This window comes from Bison bison, unplaced genomic scaffold (assembly GCF_000754665.1).
Source record: "Bison bison bison isolate TAMUID 2011002044 unplaced genomic scaffold, Bison_UMD1.0 scf7180017864293, whole genome shotgun sequence".
Classification (NCBI taxonomy): Eukaryota; Metazoa; Chordata; class Mammalia; order Artiodactyla; family Bovidae; genus Bison; species Bison bison.
In genome coordinates, this window is record NW_011494865.1 from 2,739,208 (window position 1) to 2,766,284 (window position 27,077).

A 27,077-nucleotide genomic window follows, 5' to 3' on the forward strand; every position below is an offset into this window, starting at 1 on the left:
TTTCCACCTTTGGGAAGTCCACTCACTCTCTCCTTGGCCTCTTCCCCTTCTCCTGTTGATTAACATTTCTTTGCTTTTTCTTTTTAAATTTTAATTAAATTTTTTAATTGAGGTATAGTATTTAAATTTAATTGATTTACAGTAAGTTTCAGGTGCGCAGAATAGTGATACAGAGTTTTGAAAGGTTATACTCCATTTATAGTTAATATAAAATAGTAGCTATATTCCTGTGCTGTACAATGTATCCTTATAGCTTATTCATTTTATACGATATTTTACACCTCTTCCCATCCCCTTCCTCTGTCTTGCCCCTTTCTCTCCCCTCTGTAACCGCTCATTTGTTCTCTGTATCTGTGAGTCTGTTTCTGTGTGTGCGTTGTTGTTATATTCACTAGTTTGTTTTACTTTTTGATTCTACATGTAAGTGATCACATAGAGTGTCTGTCTTTCTTTCTGACTTATTTCACTAAGCATAATACTCTCCAAGTCTTTTCATGCTGTAAATGGTCAAAATTGATTCTTTTTTATGGCTGAATCGTATTCTCTTGTGTGTGCACCACATCTTCTTTATCCATTCATCTACTGACGAACACTTAGGTTGCTTCCATAACTTGACTATTATAAGTAACGCTGCTATAAGCATGGGGGTGCATGTATCTTTTCGAGTTCGTGTTTTCATTCTCTTCAGATGGATACCCAGGAGTGGAGTTGACGGACCCTACGGTGGTTTTCAGTTTTTGGAGGAAGCTCCATACTGTGAATTGGTGGCTATACCAATTTACATTCCTACCACTGTGTATGAGGGTTCCCTTTTCACCACACCCCCTCGCCAGCAGTTGCAGTTCGTGTTCTTTTTGATGATAGCTGTTTTGACATGGCAGTTCTTCCCTGGTAGCTCAGCTAGTAAAGAATCTACCTGCAATGTAGGAGACCCCAGTTCAATTCCTGGGTCAGGAAGATCTGCTGGAGAAGGGATAAGCTACCCGCTCCAGTATTCTTGGGCTTCCCTGTTGGCTTAGCTGGTAAAGAATCCGCCTGTAGAGTGTGAGATAATATCAGTTGTGATTTTGAATTGCATTTCTCTGATGATGGTGATGTTGAGCATCTTTTCACATGTTTGTTGACTTTCTGCATGTCCTCTTTGGAGAAATGTCTATCCACGTCTTCTGCTCATTTAAAAAAAAATCAGTTTGTTTGTCTGTATGGAGCTGTAATAACCTAATGTTTTTATTAGCATCTGTGAGACTCATGAGGGGAAGCTGAGACCCATAAATTTACTAATTTGATAAGGCCTTTTGAATACCAACTGTTTTTTTTTTTCCTATTTTAATTAGACGAGTTCTTAAAACTAGACATTCATTTTCTTTGTGTTTATCTTTTAGTGTAATCTTTCCATTAGTTCAGTCACTCAGTCATGTCCGACTCTTTGCGACCCCATGAACCACAGCACACCAGGCCTCCCTGTCCATCACCAACTCCCAGAGTCCACCCAAACCCATGTCCATTGAATCCGTGATGCCATCCAACCATCTCATCCTCTGTCATCCCCTTCTCCTCCTGCCCTCAATCTTTCCTAGCATCAGGGTGTTTTCAAATGAGTCAGCTCTTCGCATCAGGTGGCCAAAGTATTGGAGTTTCATCTTCAGCATCAGTCCTTCCAATGAACACCCAGGACTGATCTCCCTTAGGATGGACTGGGTGAATCTCTTTGCAGTCCAAGGGATTCTCAAGAGTCTTCTCCAACACCACAGTTCAAAAGCATCAATCCTTAGGTGCTCAGCTTTCTTAATAGTTCAACTCTCACATCCATACATGACCACTGGAAAAACCGTAGCCTTGACTAGACCGACCTTTGTTGACAAAGTAACGTCTATGCTTTTTAATATGCTATCTAGGTTGGTCATAACTTTCCTTCCAAGGAGCAAGTGTCTTTTAATTTCATGGCTGCAATCACCATCTGCAGTGATTTTGGAGCCCAAGAAAATAAAATCTGGCACTGTTTCCACTGTTTACAGCTGTTTCCCCATTGTTTCCCCATTGTTTATTCAGGAGGGTATGAGTTTTTGAGCCAGTCCAGACCTGGCTGCATGCCATCCTGTGGTGGGGTTTGACTTTGGTGGGGTTGGCCAGCCTGAGGGAGCCTCAGGTTCCTCACTTGTATAAAGGGGGCGATGACAGTACCTTCCTCACTGTTGGAGCATTCAGTTCTTAACACAGCACCTTGTCCACAGCAGGCATTTAATAAGGTTAGTTTCTGCTTTGCTATTTGTACCACTGCATCCCCCGCTGTGATGGGTGGTGAGGAGGGTAAAGGGGGCTGAGGCCAGCACCTGGGAGTTCCCTGAGCTCCTGTGACCTGTGAATACGTATATGTGCACTCAGTCATGTCCAACTCTTTGTGACCCCCATGGACTGTAGCCTCTAGGCTCCTCTGTCCATGGAATTTTCTGGGCAAGAATATTGGAGTGGGTAGCCATTCCCTTCTCCAGGGGATCTTCCCAACCCAGGGATCAAACCCATGTCTCCTGTGTCTCCTGCACTGGCAGGCGGGTTCTTTACCAGCTGAGCCACCAGAGAAGCCCCAGATACTCAAGCATTGGCTGCACACCCCGGGACAGAGCCAATGCTGACTTCCCTTTTTGGCCTGAGATGGATCAGGTGATCTGGGGGAATCCTCACCCATACTGGAGTTATTATTTAAGGGCCTCCATGGCATGGTTACCAAAGCAGTTCTCCTAGACCTGTTGAGTCAGGGGGAGCATTTTCTCCCCTGCCTCTAAGCCTGGGCTGACTCATTTGATAAGACCTTGGTGCTGGAAAAGATTGAAGGCAGGAGAAGAAGGGGACGACAGAAGATGAGATGGTTGGATGGCATCACCAACTCAATGGACACAAGTTTGAGTAAAGTCTGGGAGTTGGTGATGGACAGGGAGGCCTGACGTGCTACAGTCCATGGGGTCGCAAAGAGTTGGACACGACTGAGCGACTGAACTGAACTGAACTCTAAGCCTGAATCCGCAAGCCACAAACCTTTCTTTTGTCTCTTCCCCCCAGCCCTGGATCCACTGTGCAGGCCCTGCCCATCATATCTATGTTACTCTAGATCAACCATCAACAAACTATTGGCCTGTGACCACGTTGATCCCCGGACAGTTTTTGTTGGAATACCATCATAACCATCTTCTATACCATCTGTTGCTTCTTTTATCCTACAGTGGCTGAGTTGAGTCTTTGTGACAGAGCCCATAAAATATTCTGAAGCCTGAAATATTCACTGTCTGGCCTTTTACAGGAAACGTTTGCCACCCCTGCTCTAGATGTCCCCCTTCAGGGCTCTTTCTCATCCCCAGGGGGCGTCACCGTTTTTTCCACTGTTCATGCTGTGCGGTGATGGGCTGACCTTCTGACTGTCTCTGCACCAGGTGGGGGAGCGCCTACAGGGCAGTGCTTCTTTATCCAGGGCCCCCATCTCTCTCAGCACAGACACAAAGTAGGTGCTTGGTTACCCATGAAATGGATAAATGACTGAATGGTTGGCAGGCTGGATGAGATAAGCATACTAAATTGTCCACTTGATGTAGAGTTCACCTTCCTAGGTGAACCTAAGCTAAGCTTTTTTGCTTGCAGAGATGTGGCCTCGGTGTCGAGTTGGCCCAGGAATCTCGCCTGCAGTCCATCAGCTCCCTCCTCAACCCTCATAGTGAGCAGGTGTCACTGATCAACGTTAACTGGTACTCAGTATGGCATCTGCTGTGTGCCAGCCTCTTGCACTAAGTGCTTTAGGGATATTAGCCAATTTCAGGCTCAGGATGACCCCCAGAGGGAGGTGCTACTTCAGCTCTCCAGATGAGGAGATCAGGTGTTGGAGAGGTGCACGGGCTTTTCCAGGGGTACCTAGCTGGTTAGTGTGCCTGTGAGCGGACAGTGGGGAAGGGGCTTCATTCACACCCACGCAGCTGAGCTCCAAAGTAATGCCCCTCCCAGGACACAACCCTGCCTTGCCGCAGCCCCAGGACAGGTCATTATAACAGTAGGTTCTCTTTCCATTTGCTTTAAGACTAGGAAACTCCTTTCCGCTTCTCAGCTTCAAATCCTAAAAGCGCAGCACGGTCAATAATTGCGCTTTATCATCTGGTGGCATATTTAATGCATTCACCGCCTTTAATTGAATGGGTAATTCAGGATTGATCGCTCGCTCCTAGAGGCACCTGTTATATACTCGACGAGCAGAGAAGAGCATCGAAACAGCTCATCAAGGACTTGTTTCAGAATAGGAGCCAGCAGTACATGTTATCGTTGGGAAGAGCTGGCCCTGTGGAGGGAACGCCTCGAGAGGTTTCAGGCTGTGGGGCTCTTGATAACTTCTCAGGGAGCCCAGGTTTCCCCTGCTGGAAGTGGAGTGGGTCAGCTTAAACCAGGGTCAAGGGACAGGATCCTTAAAGCAAAATCAGGATGCTGTGACATTGAACAGGGTGTGAACATACTGGGAAGAAGCAAATGAGAAAAATGGCTCTTGCTGTTATTGGCACAGATTCAACTAGATGATGGTGTTTGAAGTGGGTAATGCACGCAATGAGATTGGTGTCTGGCACTTTCCCCGGGAAGTCACAGAAAAGTCAACCCAAACGGGCCCAAACAGGAAGGGAACTTATTACTCCCTATAACTGACCAGTTCTGGGGTACTTCAGCTTCAGGCACAGGTTGATCAGGGCCTCACACGAGGTCCACCTGCTCTCGACAGCTCCCTGCTTTATTCTCTGGGGACACATTCTCAGACGGACTCTCTTCTCATGGGTCAAGTCAGCTGTAGCAGCTCTAAATATGATCAACTGTTAGCCAGTGAGAGAGGAGTAAGAATTGCTTGCCCGTTCATCCCAACAAAAGCCTCACTGCATCCTAGGGGGTCACGTGCTCTTTCTTGAACCATTGTCTGTGGCCAGGGGAGTGAGGGAATGAGCTGACTGGCTTAGGCCTGGGTCATAGATGCCTTCCAGAGCAGCTGGAGAATCAAGGCACCATCTTACTGGCTGGCCCAGAGCAGCCCACGTCCAGTGCAGTCTGGGGAAGCAGGCCCTTGTCTGCTGTGCTGGGAGCTCAGGCAGTGCCCAGAAGGAGACAGGGAACCTGCCAAGTGTTTTGGAGACAGCAGTGACACATAAAGGGGAGTGATCCAAGCCAGTCATTGTGGCAGAGGGAAAGGTGGCATGGATTGGGGCCCCTTGGGGATCCTAGCAAGAGTAGACGAAGGACTGAGCTCAAGAGTGAAGAAGGGGGAACAAACCCGAGACACACAGGAGGCAGACTCGGCCCCACTGGACGGCTCCTTCGCTTGGTGAGAGACATGATTTGCTCTGTGCTAAGCAGTCAGTTGGAGACCCAATGCCAGGGGAATGACAGGGCTTTTACCTGTGATTTTAAATTGAATGCTTACCTTCCACAAGCAAGGGAGAAAGTCTATCTATTACCCACAGGGTAGCCACTTCTCTCCTTGAATAGAAGAGCTGCAGAAGTACTTACAGCTATTTTTATTTATTCGGCAGCAGCCGCTAAAACTCCGAGATGTGCACCTTCATTCCTCCACGCCACATTCCCCTAAAGGACACATTAGCTTCCTGACCACAGCTTCAGATTCTGAGGCTTAGAGGTGGTCTTTATCTTAGAAAGTCTCAGAGCTCCCACTTTCTGAAAGCAGGGGAGCCAGAAGGGATTCTTGGCAGCACACCTGAGACCATCTCACTTAATGGCAGTGTGTGCCCCGCTCCCACCCTCTGTGCACATGTAGACATCAGAGTGCCAACGCAGCATTTCCATACGTAAACTGACCACCAGAAGTCTCGAAAGCAGGACTGTGAAATGCATGTCACTCGTGCCACCACTCCCCATTACCGTGTCCATGGCAGACATAGCTAATCAATCACGGCCTTTCTCAATGAGCTCAGACCCATTCTCGGAATCCTCCTCCACAGAGCCACTGCTTTCCCCAGGCAGCTACCACTAATGGACTAGAGCAGGCAAGCAACCCTCGCCTTGGCAAATCTGCCATCCTTGTTCTAAATCCTCATTGGCTGTGTGGCCCTGGACACATTAAACATAACCCTTCCAGGTTTCTTCTGCAAAACTGAAATAATAATAATTCCTTTCAGTGGTCGCTGTGAACACTAAGATGTAAAAATACATAAAGTGACCAGCATAGCACCCAGTATACAGTAAGTGCTCAATAGCTAACTGCCTTCTTTTCTGCATAAAACTTACCCTGCCAAGACTGCACCATGACATGTAGTCCATTTCAGTCCTGCTGGATAGTGCCATTTATCTCAACTGCATTTGTCTTAGTCTTCAATCAGATTGTGGGTACTTAGAGAGCAGAGATGATGTCTTTAGATTCTTTCTGTCTGCTGGTCTTCCATCAAGATGTAGCAGCTGGGTATATAGGAATGTAGCAGAATCTGCTAGTTGCTTGCCCCAAATATCCATTTTGCTTATCTTTTAGCAGTGGGGGCAATGTGCCCAAGGGGAGAACACGAAATTTCTCAGCATCCCGTGCACCTGCATATGACTCTGTGACTAAGCACTGATCAGTGAGATATAGGTAGACGTGTTGGGGGTGGCCTCCCAGGAGGGCTGCTGCTGCTGCTGCTGCTGCTGCTGCTAAGTCGCTTCAGTTGTGTCTGACTCTGTGCGACCCCATAGACGGCAGCCCACCAGGCTTCCCCGTCCCTGGGATTCTCCAGGCAAGAATACTGGAGTGGGGTGCCATCGCCTTCTCCAATGCATGAAAGTGAAAAGTGAAAGTGAAGTCGCTCAGTCTTGTCCAACTCCTAGCAACCCCATGGACTGCAGCCTACCAGGCTCCTCCGTCCATGGGATTTCCCAGGCAAGAGTGCTGGAGTGGGGTGCCATTGCCTTTTCCAGGAGGGCTGCTAAAGGGAGATAATTCATCTGGGTGCTGCCTGCTTTGCCATTTTTGTCTGTTTCCTATTGTCTAAAATTCAGATGTGATAGCCAGAGCTTCAGCATCAATTTTGGTCCTTGAGAATGACAGCTTAAGAGTGAGGATGGCAGAGCAGAAAGATGGACAGCACTTGGTCCTCTGATTTTGTGGAGTGGCTGTACTAACCCTGGACTGCCTTCCTCCAGACTGCTTGTCCAGGAGAAAATAAATCCCAAATGATCAGGTCCCTGCTATCTTGGAGCCAAATGCAGTTGTTCACTGCTACAGAGAGTTCTTTGAAAAAAGCTAAGAGAATTGCTTTCCCAGAACCCTAGAGGCGATACAGCACATAGCATTTAAGGATCTTGGAATTCCATTTGTTTTTTCCACCATCTATTTATGAGTTCCCACACAGGTCCGGTACTGCTGGGCAGTAAGATTCATGGCTGGGTTCTTAAATAGCCCAAGCGGAATAATCAGAGAAGAATCTGAGGAAAGAGAGAGGCCAGAGAAGATCCCGCTGTGCCCTTTAAGTCGGGTCCAGATTAAGATTAGACTTCACCTTGAGCCCTGGTGACTCAGATGGTAAACAGTCCACCTGAAATTCAGGAGACCGGGGTTCGATCCCTGGGTTGGGAAGATCCCCTGGAGAAGGGAATGGCTACCCACTCCAGTATTCTGGCCTGGAGAATTCCATGGACAGAGGAGCCTGGTGGCTACAGTCCATGGGGTCGCAAAGAGTCAAAAATGACTGAGCGACTTTTACTTTCTAACCTTGAGTGCCATGTGGGCCCCAGTAAACGGCTTCGATTCCTGCTTTGGAACCTTTGCTCTGGCTTTGGCATGGAGAAGGGGTGGGAAGGAAGAGAGCTGCCTTCACGTATTCTGACCAGAGTTCTTCTCCCTTCTAGAAGATCTGAGCCTGTCAGCCAGCTCTAAGACTGCCTTGTCCACAGCAGAGCCCCAAGTCTAACTTGGGCAGCCAGTCAGACCTTGGTATATATCTGGAGTTTTCTGAAGCACCCACAGCTCTTGACATTCTGGGCTGGGCCTTCTAGACCCTTGGTCAGCTCCTATCAAAAGCCCTTTGATAATCTCCTCTATTCCTGGTCAGCCACATACCAGGCAAGCAGTGAAGGTTTGGCCAACATCCGCTGTGTCTGTGACTGACCTCTAGGTGGTGGTGGTTGCCCACTGCCGCTCTGGCTCTTGGCGCCATGGCAACTAGAAGTCTTTCCTCCACATGAGCCAGCATGCGTGTCTCTTTCCTCTCTGCAACTTGGACCCAGTTAACCCATCTCTTGCTTTTATGTTGCGCCTCTGACTTCCATGTTTTCGCTGCTGTGAATGTCATGGATCATCTTTACAAGAAAGCCTTTATTTGCACAGAGGGCTAGACTGGGATATCATGCACAGAAGTCCATATACATACACCTGGGTCATACGTGATATATACGCCTGTCAAAGACATCAGTCCATTGCTCTCTGTTAGTCACCAGTGAAGTCACTTGTACCTGGGGGTGGAATTGGGAGGAGGGGCAGCTCCCTGGTGGCTCAGTGGTAAAGAATCTGCCAATGCAGGAGATGTGGGTTCAGTCCTTGGGTGGGGAAGATTCCCTGGAGGAGGAAATGGCAACCCACTCCAGTATTCTTGCCTGGGAAATCCCATGGGCAGAGGAGTCCGGTGGGCTACAGTCCGTGGGGTTGCAAGGAGTGGGACGTGACTGGGCAACGAAACAACATCAGGCATTGAGTGAGCTGAGTCTTGGGAAATGTGTGGGTTTCTGCCTGGCAGACGAAGGAGGAAAGGCCTGCAGACAGAGGGCCGGGTATAGACAAAAGCCACGTGGGCTGGAGCACCCATGTCAAGGAGGGAGAATTCGGGGATTTCTGAACAGCTCAGCACATGTGGCCCAGGCTGCAAGACGGAATGAGAGGGGATGGGGCTGCCGAGGCAGGCAGGGAAGCGACGGGGAGGGGCCTCGGGAGCTTTGTCAGAGAGCGTGGACTTGATCTTCCAGTCCAGGGGTTTTCAGACTTGGGCTTGTCGTGACCTGGCACTTCTCCAAGGGGCCTCAGATCCACCCTCGGTATCAGGGCACAGGTGGAGCCCTACCCTCCTCCTCCTTTTACCAGAGCTGCTCTGCCATCATCTTCTGTATCAATCTCTCTAACTCTCTCGGACACAACTGAGTGCACACACACGCCCGTTACACAGTTGGTGCTCAGTAAATGGTGGTGGTAGTTACTACTGTATTTCGTATTCGTTGTCATGCCTTTTGTTTTTCCTGCTTCCTCTCCAGTGTTTAGCATGGTTCTGGATACACAGTCATCTCTCACAGAATTGTTACTAGTTGTCATTTCTCTTTTCAGCCCAGATCCTGTGGCAGTAGAGCTCGTCCCCGATTCCTCTTCCATGTCAAGCGCAATGGAGGCTAGAGGAAAGACAGTGTAACACAGTCACTAAAAAATTCAGGCTCTGTGGGTCAAACAGGCTGAGGTAGAACGGTTGCTCTGTAAACTTTCTACAGTGTGAGTTTAGGCAAGTCATGTAACCCTCTGATCCTTAGTTTCCTAATCTATAAAATGCTTGGGATGATTAAATAGGACGTGTAGAAAGCGGGAGAGTGAAAAACAGTGACCACATCATCAGAGCTCAGCAGCGTAGCGTCATTTTGTCAGCTTGTCCAGTTTCACGTGTTCTAGCCAAGTGTATCAGTCAGCTCTTGCCACAGTAATGTGGTGTAACAAACAGCCCCCAGACTCAGAGGCTTAAAATAATTTTTGCTCACATGTCTGTGGATCATTTGGAGGTTGGATGATCTAGGCCAGGCTTGGCTCCAACATGAAGTTGGTCTTCTCTCCTCATGTCTCTCATCATTCTGAAATGCAGACTGATGAGGGTGTGCCCTCCTGATGGAGGCAGAGGTGCAAAGACCAGCCAGACCGTGCACATGCGTCTGAAGCCTCAGCCTGAGTTACACACACTGATCTTCTGTTGACCAAAGCAAGTAACACAGTCAAGCCCGAAGTTAAGGGAAGTGTCATCTGCCTCTGGTTGTGTGCTAAGTTGCTTCAGTCGTGTCCGACTCTGTGACCCCATGGACTGTAGCCCACCAGACTGCTCTGTCCATGGGATTCCCCAGGCAAGAATAGGGGAGTGGGTTGCCGGTTCCTCCTCCAGGGGAGCTTCCCAGGAGGAGCTGAGCCTGTGTCTCTTATGTCTCCTGCATTGGCAGGTGGTTTCTTTACCACTAGCGCCCCCTGGGAAGGCTCTAGTAGAAGGACCTGCAGTCACATCTGAATGACATGGAGTATGTAGCAGGGAGAGAAGGGGAAGAACTGGGCCAGTAATTCAGTGGCCCACGATTGGCAAAATAAAAAGGGAGAAAAAATATAAAGCATGTCGCCAGCCTACTTTTCTCTCATTAAGTATCCTCAGAGAAGCATAATACAGGAGACAATCTGCTGGCCCATTTCTTGGTCTTCCACGTAAAGTTGCTCCCAGAGTATAGTGTTTAAAGAGCTGCCTCTTCTATAAAATTAAAAATCTTATAAAATTACATTTTGTGCATAGCCTTCATATAGCATATAACACTGTGTGCGTTATACATTTATATAGCCAAATTACCACTCAGAGTTGTACATCAGACCCAGCTCACTGTACTTTATGGGCAATTTAAGACATCTCCAGGTGGTCATTTTGACCAAGCTCACTTTTTGCCTCTGGGCTGGTTTTAATACATTAAGTTCAACTTCATTTAAAGTTGTCTTATTAAAGGTCCATAACCCATAATTCAAAACTCTTGAGATCAACACAATTCAAGATTCGCATTTTCATTTTTCTTTTCTTTTTGAACTTTAGGAAAGAATAAGAGCATAATGAGTGGGTCTGGGGCAGCGCCCAGAACCAGACACTCAGTGTCCCTGCAGTGAAACAGGAGCATTCACGCTTAATGGGATGGTGCAGGCAGGTTCCACTGCTGAACGTGTCTGCACTAAACTTAATAAGAGCCTTTTGGGTTTCAGAGCTTTTCAGATCTGGGGAGTTGAGGCGGGGTGTGTGGCTGAGGGGTTGGGTTCCTGTTGACATTGTAGTTGTTGACATGTCCCCCTGCCCCAAGTGGCACACAGGCCAGTTGGTCCTGGGTCCTAGGAAACCCCCCCCCCCCCCTGCACCAAGAGCCACTTGAAGACATGTTTTTGCTCAGGTCCCTTGATGTGGATCAGCAGGTACCAGAGGTGTGGTTTTCACAGCTCCTTTCTGCAGAGAAAAGTGAGCTGTCAGCTGCTGTGGGCTCAGACACATCTCAGGAGGACCTGGAGAGGAGGTCCGCCGTGCTCAGCCACTAGATCACCCCGGGCTGCCGGGCCACTGACTCATACACAGGCCTTCCCGCCCCCTCCGGCTCTGTGCACAGGGGGCGGGCCTGAGTGGGCAGCTAGGACCTAGAACAGGAGGATCTCCTAGAAGCAGGGTGTGGGTGTCCTCGGGCACCTTAGGGCCTTAGGTGGACCCTTTTGGAGCTGGTGCCACTCATCTTTTGGAGGTTGTGTGTCCCCCTCTCTAAAGAAGAGAGGTGACTCTGGCCTGCAGGGTTGCTGCAGGGAGTAAAGGAGTGAACGGGCGAATGCCACTGAGCTGGGCCACAGGGGGCACTACAGCAGTGGGGACGGGGATGTTTGGCAATTCTGTTTCTTAGACCTGGCTGCTGGTGACTTCCTCACTGTGTGTGGTGGCTGGATGGGCCCCAGCTTTGTTGAATGGTCTGAGATGATTTAGAAAAGTATATGTACTGTGTGTGTGTGTTTGTTTGTATATACACACCCACCTAGTGGGGCTGTGTGTGCATGTATGTGTGCATGGGTTTGTGCTAAGTCGCTTCATTCGTGGCTGACCCTTTGCGACCCTATGGAATGTAGCCTGCTGGGTACCTCTGTCCACGGGATTCTCTAGGCAAGAATACTGGAGTGGGTTGCCATGCCCCCCTCCAGGGGATCTTCCAACCCGAGGGGTTTGAACCTGCATCTTTTATGTCTCCTGCATTGACGGGCGAGTTCTTTACCAATGTGTGTGCCATTGTCTTTTTTTCAAGACAGAATCCCCAGGCTTTGTGAGTTATTTAAGGGAGTCTGTGATGAGTCTGTGACCTTGGAAAGTAGAAAGGCCATGACCAGGTTGGTAAGAACTGCTCGAGGCTCCCCTGCATATAAACTCCTAGAAAGCAGGAGACCTTCATGGTCTTTCCACCAAAGACCTCTAGAGAAAATGCTTCACACGTCTAGGTGCCAAAGGAATGTTTGAATGAAATTACCAGAGTTGACTGTGACCACTGGGCCCCCTCTCTAGTGGGCAGTAAACTCAGCTGTCAGGCAAGCCCTTTTCAACTCTTTTCTTCCCCTTACCAAATAGCAGGTCATCCCAGCATTCCCAAGTGTTCAGTCCACCCCTATCTTTGAAGAAAACTTTTTAGGTTTTATTTTTTTTTTTTGGCTATGCTGGGGTCTTCACTGCTGCGCCTGGGCTTTCTCTGGTTGCGGTGCACGGGCTTCTTATTGCGGTGGCTTCTCTTGTTGTGGAGCATAGGCTCCAGGCACATGGGCTTCAGTAGTTGCAACTCACGGGCTCTAGAGCATTCCAGTCCCATCTTGAACATCAGAAACTTAAAAAAAAAAAAAAAATGCTATCTTATTGGCATCATTATAAGGAAGAGATGAATACATGGACCAAATTAACTGTATTACAGTGTTTGTGGTCTGCAAGCAAGCAGCTTGGTTGTGTAGAGGGATAAAAGAGGGCTCTTCCTAATGACTAATGTGTCTCTTTAAGCGAACATTAAGAGAGAGGTGCACAGAGTTCTCATCTGAGATGTTCTATTGTTCTGTTTGTTTTTCATTGCTCTGAAATGATTACTGCAAAATTTCTGAAATTGGATGCTTTTCAAAGAGGGAGATTAAAGAGCGCGAGCACAGGCTTGCAGCTGTGTAAAAAAGAATGTGCATCTGGGTTGCTTTAGGATGCTTTGGGCAGCATGTCTTCAGCTTCACCTTAGGCTCTCCGACAGCTCGTGAAGGAACTTTGAGGCCTCTTGGGGGTGCATCTGCCGTGTTCCGTCCACGAGTCTGCTTGGAGCAGACTTGCGGCTGGTAGCATCTCTGCCCGAGCTCAACGCCATCTTTTTCATGTTATTTAACTAAAGCCTCCTAAATGCAGTTTGATGGGGGTGGGTTTCCATAACGCCAGGACAGAGATGCTGTGGCATTCTGAAGAAATCCAGACTGAATGAACTGAATGAGTCCCCAAGGGGGAAGAGAAATCTGGTCTTGACATGCTCGCTGAAGTATTCTGCAGTGACTGCCTGAGAATTCATAGCTATTTGATTAAGGATCAGTTCTAACTGGAGAGTTCTGTATTTATTATCCACATTTTTTGGTCTGTTTGACAGTCACCACTTGTCCTGTTTCTAGACTGTGCTGGGGGTAGTATTCAGACTCTTGGCTCAGCTCCAAGGTTATCTCAGCCCACAGTTGCCAGACTCACTACAAAGGGCACCAGAAGAAGCTTCGTGTTGTGTAAAACTGAAGGCCTCTGTGGAGGAGGGATCCTTTGAGGCTTCCACTTCTCTAGAAATTGCTCCCTTCTCCTACATACACGCTGCCAGATACACAGACACTTGCCAAGGCTAATTGACCCAGCATGGATGCCCACCCAGGGGAAAACTATGTAAATACTTGCCTAATCATCTCTCTTTTGGTCTTAATTCTTTTGATTGCAAGTGGCAGAAATGTTGTCTTAAAACAGAATTTATTGGCTTAATGAGTTCAGGTGTGGCTTGATCCAGGTGCTCAGTCACTCTCCCTCCCTTTGCTTTTCTCCATCTTCCTCCTCCTCCCACCCTCCCTCCCTTTCTCTTACGATTTTATTCTCTAGTAGGTTCCCCTCCTTGTGGGGTTCCTCTCCTTGTGAGGATATAAGCTCCAGCAGATCTGAGCTTACATCCTCACAGGGAAAATACAACTAAAATATGCCTCACCTCTTTCCCAGTAATACAAGCTCCCTATTAGACTGGCTTGGGTGACATGCCCTTCCTGTGGTAACCCCAGGGCTTTGATCGGCCAGGCCTTGATCTTGTGCCTGCCTCTAGAATCAGAGTTCAGGTGGGGTCCACAGGAAGCACAGGGACTGAGGTTGGGTAGACACCGGGTCCCTAGAGGAGAATTGGTGTGCTGCTGCCAGAAGGAGGGGGTATGGGTGCCCGGCAGAGAGGAATGCCCAGTGTCCACTGCGGAGGCTCACCCCTGGAACATTTAGGATTGGGCAAGCCGTGAGTGGGTCAGTCTGAACGTGTATGGGGCTGGGTTTGAGAGGTGTCACGATTGGACCATGAGCGCAAGAAGTAGAGAAAGCTAGCATGCAGAGAGAGAACGCGCAGCGTGTAGGATGCCGGACTCCCTGTCCTGGTTCTGATGGCTCTCTGGCTCCTGGTGTAGCCTCTTGGAGAGCCCAGCAGCACTTCTAGCCCTCGGTTGTCTGAGATACCCTTGTATTTTTTCAGTAAGTCCCTGTTTCCCCAAAGCTGTCATGAATTGGTTTTGCTTCCCAGCAATGAAAGGGTCCATGACTGGGCAGAGAAAAACCAGGGACTGTGTTAGGCTAGCTCACAGGGTTTCCCTCCAGGAGAGACGCGCCTGCAGGAGATTGATGTGCCTGGAGCAGAAGCATCGTGCGATGGACCCGCGCCTGGTATGGATCGAATTCTGCACATCACGAGCAGCTCCCAGTTCTTTAAAGGACAATTAGCAGCAGCAGGAGGAGGGAGGTCACTTAATCACATTAGAAAGTGACACTCATGGTCAGCCTTGGTGAATAATCGCCTCCCTCGCCCATTCATTTACATGAGAACTGCTTGCCTGAAAGATGCTTGATCACACAGCCCAGGTCTTTGGAGGCCAAATGTGGCTGAATAGTCCCGATGTGTCTGAAACTCTTCATTTAGAAAGGGAAGCCCTAAAACTGTCTTTTAGGGTTAGCCGTCTCTTTGGTATCTTCAGAGTTGAGTGTACTGCTTGTTCAGGCACCAAATTCTTTTATCATGAGTTCATTTTTGCTATATCTCTATTCTTAAGAACACTTGGTTTGGAAAGGTCTCCCTGTAATCAAAGTAGAAAACTTCAGTAGCTTTGACTTGGGTTGTCCTCACCCTTCCTTCCCCTCGCCCTTGAAGTCTTTGCTTAGACATCACCTCCTCCAGGAAGCTTTCCTTGATGGACTCCGCACTGCATTCCATGCTGCTTCTCCTTGTCTCCCAGCCTCCTGTGTCATAGCACTGATTCCACCCGGACTGTAGTTTTTGTCCATTTAGTTGTCTGTCAGCCTCATTCATGTGGGACCTTTTAGAGCAGGCCAGAACTTTGGTTGCACTGGGTCTTGGTTGCAGCACTCGGGATCCTTAGTCAAAGCATGCAAACTCTTTGTTTATTTATTTTTATTTATTTGGCTGAGTCAGATCTCAGGTGGCATCTGGCATCTTTCGTTGTGGCATGTGGGCTCTAGTTCCCTGACCAGGGGCTGAACCTGGGCCCCCTGCATAGGGAGCTCAGAGTCTTAGTCACTGGACCACCAGGGAAGTCCCTGCCCCGCCTTTTACATTAAGAAATTTAAGTCATGTGGAGAGCTTTAATCAGTTACTAAGGTTCACAGCTAATAAAGGAGGTGAAGTCACGATTCAAACCCAGGCAGTCCGAGTCCCCAGACAGCTCGTAATCACTGTGCCAAACTGTTGGTCCACCTCCATCTATCTCCTTGCAGCTGGCTCAGATCCTGGCTCGTAGTAGGTGCTCAGGAAACACTGGATGAGCTGAAGTAGACTGAATACTTATGTGTGTGCAGCTTGGCTTAGGACTTTTTATTCATTTTTTTTTGGCCATGCCATGTATCACATGGGACATCAGTTCTCCAGTCAGGGACTGAACCCATGCCCCTTGCTGTGGAAGTGAGGAGTCTTAACCACTGGAGCTCCAGGGAAGTCCTGGTTTTGCTTCCTTCATGGCTCTGATGAGAGTTAGAGACAGAGTTGGCTTCCCCCTTGAGCAGAGATGTGCAGCCAGAGTGAGTTTTCACTGGGACCCTTCTCTCCGAGGCTGAGAGACTTCCTCTGTTTGTAAAACTTTCCCACACCAGCAACCTCCTCCAAGACTTTAGCTCTGGGGTGACAGAGTGACAAGGAGCTTCCCGTCTATCTCAGCAGTGTCACAGCTGTTTGGGACTGGGAAGTGGTTTGGAACATCAGATCTTCCAAGAGCGTTTTTCTTGCAGTTTCATTATAGTGGCAGAATTCAGGTGCATATGGAGATCAGTATCTCAAATATCCTGGCCCCCCTTCTGCCTTCACAATCATGCCCAGCTTGGTTTCGTGCTGTGGGCAGGCCTGCATGGTCCCCGGGCCCCAGCGAGCTCTCAGGCCCTGGAGCCCAGGTCGGGCCTGAGTCCTCACCACCACACTCATTCAGGTTTCCTCCTAAATGACAAGGACAGTTGTTTTGTTTTGGAATGTGGCCATGCATTTCAAAGCAGCTCTGAACATTTATCCAGTTGCATTTGGAGAGAAGAGGGAGGGTGACTATGCATTGTCTTCTCAAAGCTCACCGGAAGCCCCACTGACCTGAAATGTATCATTTCATTTTTCCCTCATCAAAGTCAGTATTCAACAGAAGCAGAAAAGTTGGGAAACTGGGAAAACCATAACAGTAATAAGAATTTACCAAACATTCCAACACAACCGCTGTTAATGTTTTGATTTGAAGCCTTCTGGTTATTTTCAGGGATATAATTGCGCACATACACACATGTGATTGGAGTCATACTTATCGTCTCCTAAATGGTCTCTAAATTGAATTATTTGAGAGTAAACAGATATCCGACTTCTGCTTCTCCACTGCCCCCCGCCCCCAGAAGACTTGGCTGGTATTTACATCTGTGAAGAGAGAAGCAGAAGGTCTCATTGCCTTTTGCAGTGAGTCTGAAACCCCGTCTGTAGCTTCAGTGCTGTGAACGGAGTAGCCAGCTTTTGGCAAGCGAACGTTGACTGCCGTGCGCGTGGCCCAGTCACAACGCGCGTGACTCAGCTATCCAGACTGCGGCCTGTGACTGCGGGATGAAGTTATGCTTCCTTTTAAAATTCCCCAAGTGTGATCCCTGGAGCCCCCGGCAGCTTGATGGCTGGAAATAAGCCCCCATCACAATGGTTCCAGCTATTTCTGAGTTTCCTGGGAACTGTCTCAAGCGCGCTTGGGGACCTGCCCCTGTGGTTTTCTCTGTGGCCCCTAACATTGCTGCTTGGCTGAGGATGACCCTCATTAGATGGCCAGGAATCTGGGCACCTGGCCCACCTACGGTCACCTTTGCTCTGGCTTGGGTTGGGGAGGGGGTAGGATGCTTTCTCTAACTTTCTGTGTTGTTCAGTCGCTCAGTCATGTCCAATTCTTTGCAAATTCATGGGCCGCAGCAGGCCAGGCTTCCCTCTCCTTCACTGTTTCCCAGAGTGTGCTCAAACTCATGTCCGTTGAGTCAGTGATGCCATCCAACCATCTCATCCTCTGTCGTCCCCATCTCCAACTGCTCTTAATCTTCCCCAGCATCAGGGTCTTTTCCAGTGAGTTGGCTCTTTGCATCAGATAGCTGGGCCTGTTCCCTGTGTCCACTCTGCACAACCGAGACCAGGCCAGAACTTGTAATAAAACTGGGCCAACAGTGTAGGGATCATGGCCAAGAAATACAGCACTGGGGAGAACTTGCAACTGGGGCTGCCCTCAAGTCCAGGGGTCTCAGAAGGGTGACTCTCTGCCTTCCTTCTGGTCTCCAACTCCCTTGATAGGGCACATGACTCTCCCAGCAGGGGAGAGGTCCACCCCAGTACAGGGTCAGATCCATGAAGTCAGAGCACAGTCAGTGTCACGCTTGTTTCCTCCTGGTCCTCTGGTCAAGGCTGCTGTTAGCGGTGATGGGGGCCACAGTGGGCGTCTGGCAGAGCAGGGGTCCTAGTGGGCCCGATTGGCCTGGAAGGTTTATTTGCGTAGCAGGTTATGACATGACGTGGAGACATTCCCCATGGTTCCTCTGTGGGAGTCCGTCTGCCTCTGACCTTCACCGGAAGTGATCCCACCTGTGACTTACCTAGTCAGAGACTTGACTTTAGAGCCAAAAGGTGAGCCCCCGGGTCAAGATCTCAGCACGCCAAAGAGACCTGAGTCCCAGCTTCTGTCACCAGATTGGTGGGTGGTCATGGGAAGATGCGATCCCCAGAGTCAGGACGACCTGGGCCCCAGTGTTCGCTTGCTTTCTGACCAGTTCTGTGTTGGACCAGTGGCTCAGCCTCCGTAAGATAAGATGGCAGATGAAGGTGCAGGTGAACAGGCACTGCAGCCATGGTTCATGGGCTGTGCTGCTGCTACCGGTGCCATTGCCTTCTCCGTCATGGGCTATAATGTTTACCAAAAAAAAAAAAGTTTCCTCTCCTCTTAGAGACTTAGGCCTGGAAAATTCCACGGACAGAGAAGCCTGGTGGGCTACAGGTTGAAAGAGCTGGACATGACTGAGTGGCTGAGCACAGCACAGCCAGAGACAGTAGCACTCAGGCTGGAACATGGTGTGCAAGGTGCGGTAGTCCCTGAAACACGGAGACTGGGCAGGTCTATTCCACTGCTCATCCTCTATCCTTCTTTTTTCTTTCTTTCTTTATGGCTGCACGGGGTCTTGGTTGCTGCGTGGGCTTTCTCTCGCTGTGGCTGGTGGAGGCTACCCTTGGATGTGGTGTGCAGGCTCCTCGTGACGGTGGCTTCTCTGGCTGCGGAGCCTGGGCTCGAGGGCGAGAGGGCTTCGGTAGTTGTAGCACACAGGCTTAGCTGCCCTTTGGTATGTGGAATCTTCCCAGACCGAGGGTCAAACCCGTGTCCCTGGCGTTGGCAGGCGGATTCTTTACTGGACCACCAGCAAGGTCTTCCGCTGTCTTCCTTTAAAAGGCACGTGGGCTGATGCTGGCAGTTTTTGGTAATGCATTTCCGCCTTTACAAGTCTGCCTCATCTGCATAACCCAGTGAACCAAAAAGTCATTTTTCTCCAACTCAGTTATTCATCTTATCCTCGGCATTTGGCTATAATAATATCACTCCATCAGTGTGATCATGCAGTAATTCAGGCATTTTGTTCTAGCAACGAGGACACTTACAGTTAATAACACATGAAGCCATTTCATTAAGAAGAAAGTTTTGTTCGGAGCCATTAACACAGGCCGCCAACCAAAACACAAATCATTTCCTTCCTTGGATATTAAGGAAGCAAAATTAATCAGGAACCTAAAGCCATTCCTCAGAGAATCTTTCTTACCCTGAAGTCATCTGACCCTCCTCATTTAACAGTCCTCATAAAGGGCATCTGAGCTTCGAGTTTATAGCACTTGCTCTTCTCTGGGGCCGAGAGCACGCGGCCTGGGCTTCGGGTGTAGCAGCAACTTAAGGCCCCTTAAGTTCTGGTTCTGCTCCTCACCCCCTGGGTCATATTGGGCGCGTTGCTTAGCTGCTCCAAGACTCCATTTCTCGGCATATAAAATTGCAGGGCTCTGGTGAAAACTGTAGGTCAAATGTCTGTCCCATGGTTGGCAATACTAAATGGTACATCATCTTCTGGAGGCCTGAGGACATTCACATGAACTTAGCTTCCATTCTTGAGTATCACAATACACATGAAAAAGCATTTGGGGACTTCCCTGGTGGTCCAGTGGTTAAGAACCTGTGCTTCCAATACTAGGGACGTGGGTTCAATCCCTGGTCCAGTGAAATAAGATCCAGCATGCCCTGAGGCATGGCCAAAAGATTAAAGGGGGAAAAAACAACAACACATTTTTGGTTTTAAGATGGAGGACTGTGGATAGTAAGGAGTTGCCTGAAGGACTTTGCTGGTGGTGCAGTGGATAAGAATCTGCCTGCCAGTGCAGGGGACACGGGTTCAGTCCCTGGTCCAGGAAGATCCCACGTGGCGGGGAAGCTAAGCCCGTGCGCCACAACTGCGGAGCCCGCACTCTGAAGCCCGCAAGCTGCCGCTACTGAAGCCCACGTGCCTAGAGGCTGTGCTCCACAACAGCAGAAGCCACCGCAGTGAGGAACCCACCCACCGCAACCAGAGAAAGCCTTCACAAAGCAGGAAAGGCCCAGCACAGGCAAAAATGAAGAAACGGAATAAAAGTAAATTTAAAAATGAAGTTGCCTGAGGCTGGAAACAGGCACGCATTTGGTGGAGGTTCTCAAACAAGCAGCGTGTAAATGAGCATTAATTTCAGGGTTCTTGCTACATTCCCATCAGCAGCTTTCTCTGGAGGGTCTGGTCCTTGCAGAGGTTAGTAGCATCCATCAGGGATCACCTATGAAGTTCCTCTCCCAGAAGAGCACCTTGTCCAGAGACCCTGGTGCTTGTGTGGCAGGAGCTGTATAAATGCCCGTGTACCAAGCTTGTTTCGAGTCAGAAGGCCCAGTAGCACTTCCCAGGTTTCATTTGCATCCTTGAAAACCCTCCCGAGAAGGTCATTTACTGAACTCCGCTGCTTCTGTTGACAGTTTTTTGGAAGCAAAGGGGATGCTTAACTGCCCAGCCCACAGACTGTGCGTTCTGTTTGTGTTTCCTTGCCTGCCTGGCATTCGACAATTAATTAGGCAGGCATGGTAATTACCTGCTTTAATTTTGTGATTGCACAGCCTATAATTACCCCTAATTCTGTAATAGGGAGGTTCATGTACACAAAGGCAGATGAAGACGAAGGTGATGGGTTTACCATATCAACAGCTGCCATCGCTTCCTTCCTGCCAGGCACGGCATCTCACAGCCACTCGACAGGATTGGTCTTGGCCCCATTTTACAGATTGAAAAGCTGAGACTTGAGGTGGAGTGTTTGAACCCAGACCTCTCTCCCTGTGCAGCCCATGCACTTTCTCTGGGCCCTTCTGCCCCTCATAGAACAGGCCTCAGACATGCCTAAGGTTCAGCATGTGGCTGGCTAAAGAATCTGTGCTTGGCAGATCTTAAAGCAGAGCTGAGACTTCAGCCCACTGAGAACAAACTCTTAACTCTTCATTCTCCCTCTCCCCTTCTGACTTCTTGGCTTGCTCCCTCCCTCCTTCATATATATAGAGAGAGGAGGGGGGAGGGCTTCCCTGCTGGGGTAAAGAACCTGCCTGCAATGCAGAAGACCAGGGTTTGATCCCTGGGTTGGGAAGATCCCCTGGAGGAGGCATGGAACCCACTCCAGGATTCTTTCCCGGAGAATCCCATGGACAGAGTAGCCTAGCAGGCTGCAGGTGCATAGGGTTGCACAGAGTCAGACACGACTGAGGTGACTAAGTAGTAACAGCAGCAGCAGCACAGAGAGAGAGACAGAGAGAGAATGGAGGCTGGAAGAGGTAAATATACATACCCAGGACAGCTTGGCTCCAAGAGGGAGAGCTGGAATTCAGGCTCAGGTCTCCCCGAGGCCAGAGTCCTGAACCTGGACCCCCTCTCAGCACTGACATCTGACTGTGTCAGGCTCACAGACTATTTCAGACATCCCGCCATCATAAATTAGGGTAAAAAGCTCACTCTCCTGAGGATAGTATCGGTATGGCTTTTTTTTGACTTCCACTTTTATATCCAGGTTTAATATAAATATCAGATGCTTAAATAGTTTTTATTGACGTATAGTTTGGTTTTCTTAAGAAAATATCTATTAGTTTGTTTGGCTCTGTCAGGTCCTGTGACACGCAGGGTCTTCCGTCGTGGTGTGTGGGCTTCTCTCTAGTTGCAGCACACAGGCTCAGCAGTTTCGCTGTGTGGGCTTCGTTGCCCCGTCAGGGACTGAACTCACGTCTCCTGCGTTGGAAGGTGGATTCTTAACTGCTGGCCCATCAGGGAAGTCCCTTGAAGGATAGTTGATCTATAATGTCGTCCAGTCTCTGCTGTACAGCAAAATGATTCTGTTATACACGTGTATGCATTCTTTTTTCTATTCTTTTCCATTGTGGTTTATCACAAGATACTGAATATAGTTCCCTGTGCTCTACAGGAGGACCTCGTTGTTTATCCGTAGACGTGTAAATCTTCAGTGTATGTTCAGTGAACTTTTACTTCTGTGTATTTCTGTGTAGCCCTGCCCAGAGACACAGGGCGTCTCAAGCACCCTCGATTGTGCCCTTCTGTGCTCCCACTGGGAATCCTCACCTGCCCCCAAGGTCATGAAGCTATCCTGTAGGCTTTCTCTTGGTAGCTTTCTGATTTTACCTTACACATTTAGATCTGTGATCCCGAAAGAAAAGAGCAAAAGCCATATATGCAATGGAATATTGCTTAGCCATAAAAAGGAACAAAATTGGGTCATTTGTAGAGATGTGGATGGACCTGGAGACCTTCTTATACAGTGAAGAGAGATGAATTGGAAGCTTGGGACTGACATATATACACAATTGATACTATATATAAAATAGATAATTAATGAGAACTTACTGTATAACACACGAATTCTACTCAGTGCTCTGTGGTGACTACATGGGAAGGAAATTCAAAAAAGAGGGAATATGTGTGTACATATATCTGATTCATTTTTGCTGTATAGCAGAAAATAACACATTATAAAGCAACTATACAGCAATAAAAACTTAAAAAAACCAACAAGAAAAGAGATGCGTCAGTGCCCATAGCTGCCTTACCCATAACAGTCCCAACTGGACGCAGTGTCCACCCCAGCACAGAGCGCGTATAAGCTGTGGCATGCCCACAGCGTGGACAGTGAGCAGGACACGGGAGTGCTACCCACACCACATGGAAACATCGCCCAGACACAACAGGGAGTGAAAAGAACCAGATACCGAGGGGCACACTCTGCAGAGCCCATTGAGATGGAGTTCAGAAGCAGGTGAAAGAAGCCTGGGGGAGCGCTTCGTAGAGTGGGCGGGTGGGTGGTGCTGCTAGGCGGCGGGCACAGGGGGTCTGATGGGCACGCCCCTTCCCAGCAGACGGTCTTCATCTTCCAGATGAGACTGTCTACCTGTGAGTCTGCTCTGGGTTCAGTTCATCCGGACTGAGAATTTTGCCTCCTCCCCCACTTAACCTCTCCTTCCCCCCAGGATTATTACACACATCCCTGGGGTCATTCTTCCCCATGGAAAAGAAACCTCAAGATTCGAATTCCTTCTTAAAATAGAGAAGAGAGGATTTGCCCCATTCCTGATGACAGATATTACCCTTCTATTTTCTTTTTCTTTTGCTGAGTCGAGGAGATTGGACTTGAAGTGTCTTTTTATTGCTCATTTTAAAAGGGAACTTGTTTTTGCTGGGAGAGGTCAACTCTTTTTATTCCTCCAAGGAATTATTATCGTTATGGCTCAAGCAGACAGAACTGGGGCCTATCAAACTTAATTTGGAGGGAGCAAGCCCTTAAAAACAAAACAAAACAAGAACAGAAACCTAATAATTTTGGACATAAGCCCTTTGAATTCTTCAGTGAAAGAAGTGCACAGTTTGGTTAAGTATAATTCAAGGACAACTTAATTTTCAGAGATCATTTCCTGATTTCAGATGCTAAAAGCATGGCTGTTGAGGCTGGACTGTTGAGGTAATTCTGCGTGATTTTGATGGCATTAGATTCCTGAAAGGAGAGGCATGAATGAGAGAGAGCAGTTGACATCGCTGGTACCAAAGAGACTGTTGTAAGGACATGTGGTCTCCCCAGCAGAGGGGCGGTTAGGCCTCAGAGCTGTTGAGCAGGGACCTTCCTTGCCAGTTGCCAGCATTGCTGGCTTGGGGTTCCTGGGGCCCTGGAGGGCCTGGGTTCTGCAGCTGTGTGCTGTAATAGAAAGGGCCGGGCCTGGACTTCCCTGGCGGTCCAGTGGTTAAGACTCTGAGCTTCCACTGCAGGAGGTGTGGGTTCAATACCTGGTCGGGGAACTTAGATCCCACATGCCACTTGGTGCGGTCAAAAAGTACAGCCAGGCCTTCGCCATGAGGCAGACCTGGGTTCAACTTTCCATTTCCCTACCTCCTCTGGGCAGGCAACACACCCACTCTGAGCCCACATCTTTATCTGGGGAAGGGGCAAGTTCACACTGTCTGCCTTGCAGACTCGCGTGAGGATGCCTGGTGAGGTGTGTGGCATCCCTTACACATAGTAGGTGCTTCATAAATGGCAAGTGTTAGCATCGAAGGTGTTTCTATGTTATTGGCATTCTGAAAAATATTGTTTCACTCTCTTGGGTCTGACCGTGTTCTTGACTCTTGCTTCATGGCTTTGACTGCTAACCAGAGAGGTCTGGGTTTGATTGACATCCAGACAGCAGTGAAAGCTGAGAACAGGGATGCTTGACCAGAAGTGTGTTGTTGGTCTCCATGGGCTCCGTGACCAGCTCCCCTTGTCTTGTTATCAAAAGGCCTCCAGCTAGAACAGAGGCTGGTGCCAGAAATGCCCACTGGCCGCTCTTCACCTCTGAGATGGCCTCAGTCTAACGATACTGGCTGGGGCAGGGTGGTCACTAAACTCAAGGAAGTGCCTGGGCCCTTCTCTGCCCCCAGTCCCCCTGGGGCATCAGTTCTCCCCACCCAGTGTTCCCGGGAGGCTTCTCTCCCACTTGCTGGGTGACTCAGACAGCTGAGCTTTCAAGACAGAGGCTCCAGGGATGGTTCTGCTATTGCCCTGCCCCTTGGGTATGAAGTCCTCCTAAGTCAAGCCCAAGGTCAGACCTCCTGCCTGATTTCCATGAACCCCTTGGTCTCCACAATGAAATGGGAGTGGAATGTGGGTGGAAGAGCCCAGTGAAGTGCTTGGGGTTTGTGAATGACCTAAGGACACAGAGGCCCCCTGAGGGGGTCCGTGAAGGGACCTAGAGGCTCTCCAGTTCAACTCCTGCACCCCATCCAGTCTCAGGGACAGAGCTGCTTTCACAGACTCTGGAGAAATAATGTGTTTTGGGAGTCATGTTTAGGGAGCTTTTTAGGGGAGAGGCATGATCATTCATATTTTTATTCGAAATTTTTAATGACCCACAGCATAACTTGTTCTGAACTCTGAGTCTAAGGCTCAGCAGTAATCTGTATACTTATTCTTTACTGAGCAGAGCTCCTAGGGTGGAGACCGTAGAGCTAAGACAGGTGTGCCTTCAGCGGCAGTGCTTCTTCCCGTTTGCAGAATTTCATGTTTTTGATGATGATGGTTATAACAACAACAATAATAATAGCAGCAGGTAACCCTCATGGCATTTGTATAAACACTTTCAGGCACGTTCCTTCCTCCCCGCCCCCCAGTTATACCCGTTTCTCAAGTGAGTAAACTGAGATTCAGAAGCAGTTTACCTAACATCACATAACTGACTGGTGGTCGAGGTCTGATCTTCTGGGATTCCCCCTGCAGTCCGTGAGCCAGCTATGACCATTCCCATGTCCTGGTAGAGCCCAGTTCCCATCAGCCAAACCATTGGAGGGGATAAATATTAAAGCTGATTACCAAGATCAGAGACTTACAAAATCCATACCTTTGTAAATCCCCAGTGGCAGCCTAACCAATGGGTTGCATTTTTTTCAATGTTGTGTATTTATGTGTTTTATTTTTGGCTGTGCCGGGCCTTCGTTGTGGCGTGTGTGCTTTCTCTAGCTGAGGCGAGCTGGGGTTACTCTCTAGTTGTGGTGCGAAGGCTTCTCATTGCAGTGGCTTCTTCTGCTGCAGAACACAGGCTCTAGAGTGCTGGCTCAGTAGTTGGCAGCATGCGGGCTCAAAACCGGCTCCATTAGTTGCGGTGCATGGGCCTAGATGCCCTGAGGCACGTGGGACCTGAGTTCCCTGACCAGGGATTGGACCAGTGTCCCCTACTGGACCACAGGGAAGTCCTTATGTTACATTTTTAATTGTTTCTTTATCAAACACTTAAATGGCATCTTCTATCTACCAGGCCCTATTCTAAGCCTGTTACACATGTGAACTCATTTACTCCTCCCAAGACCCAGCAAGGGAGGTAATACCCTTATTTCTCAAAGGAGGAAGCAGAGGCACAGAGAAGTGAAGTGGCTTTCTCAGGGTGCACGGCAGAGCTGGGGTCTGAACCCCAGAATTTGGCTGCAGTGTCTCCGCGCGTAACTGCCTCCATGCGTTGGGTGTGCTTACTGGTGACACTGCTCTGATGTCAGAGCCCCCATTCTCCACCACCAGAAACTTGCTTCCCTCCCTGCCCCAGTCATCATGCCCATGGCCTTCCCTCTCTCCAATGCTGTTTATTCAGATTGTCAGTCCGGGTGTCTTTCCCCAAGCCACGGGCCCCCAGAGCCAGACATCAAGGAGGATATGAGATGAGCAGGGAGTATTTGTCACAGAAAGGAAGGATTGAACTAACAGTTTCGTTTTTGAAAAACAAAATGTGTTGGTTGGTGATTGGTTGGTGGGTGCATCCGGTCTTAGCTGTGGCTTGAAGGCTCTCTGGTGTGGCGTGCCGGCTCTCGAGTGCACAGGCTCAGTAGTCGCAGCTCACAGGCTTAGCAGCCCATCGGCTTCTAGTTCCCCAACCAGGGATCGGACCCGCGTCTTCTGCATTGGACCGCCAGGGAGGTTCCTGAACTAATGGTTTCTGAGGTCCTTTCTAATGCTGCTGTTCCAAAGTTCTGAGTTCTTGAATGCCTGCTATCCCCAGAGCAGGGGGTAACACTTGGAGTGTGGAAGGCCAAGGGATGATGCTGTTTCTAGAACAGGATGTTTGCTCTCATCTGAACATTTTTAAGAAGGTTTTAAAGAACACAAGCAAATCAACACCATCCTGGTTGTTAAGACATTTTTAAGAATTTAAGAGGTGAAAGAATTTTAAAGAAAAGGCAGGCAGGTAGGCATGATCCTGGTTTGCCAAAGCGAGGAATGGAGCCTGAAGAAGTGAGATGGTTGTAATGATGCAGGAGCCTTCCCTGCTCGATGAACCTGCCCCAGAACCTAGTCTCTGGCATGAGCATCCTTCTCGGACAGCCGCTGGAGGAGTTTGAATGGGGAAACATGGGAGGCTGAAGGAGCGCCTGAAGCCTGCTGTTGTGGTCCCACAAGGAGCGGGGCTGCCTCTGGAGGTGGGCTTGGCTAATCCCCTGCTGCTCAGTACTTGGACATGG

General features: G+C 49.0%; 1 protein-coding gene across 1 annotated transcript in view; it reads left to right on the forward strand.

Moving 5' to 3' along the window:
* SNX29 (sorting nexin 29) overlaps positions 1–27,077 on the forward strand; it is a 576,571-nt gene that overhangs the window by 423,825 nt on the left and 125,669 nt on the right. The gene's annotated exons all lie outside the window — the stretch shown is intronic.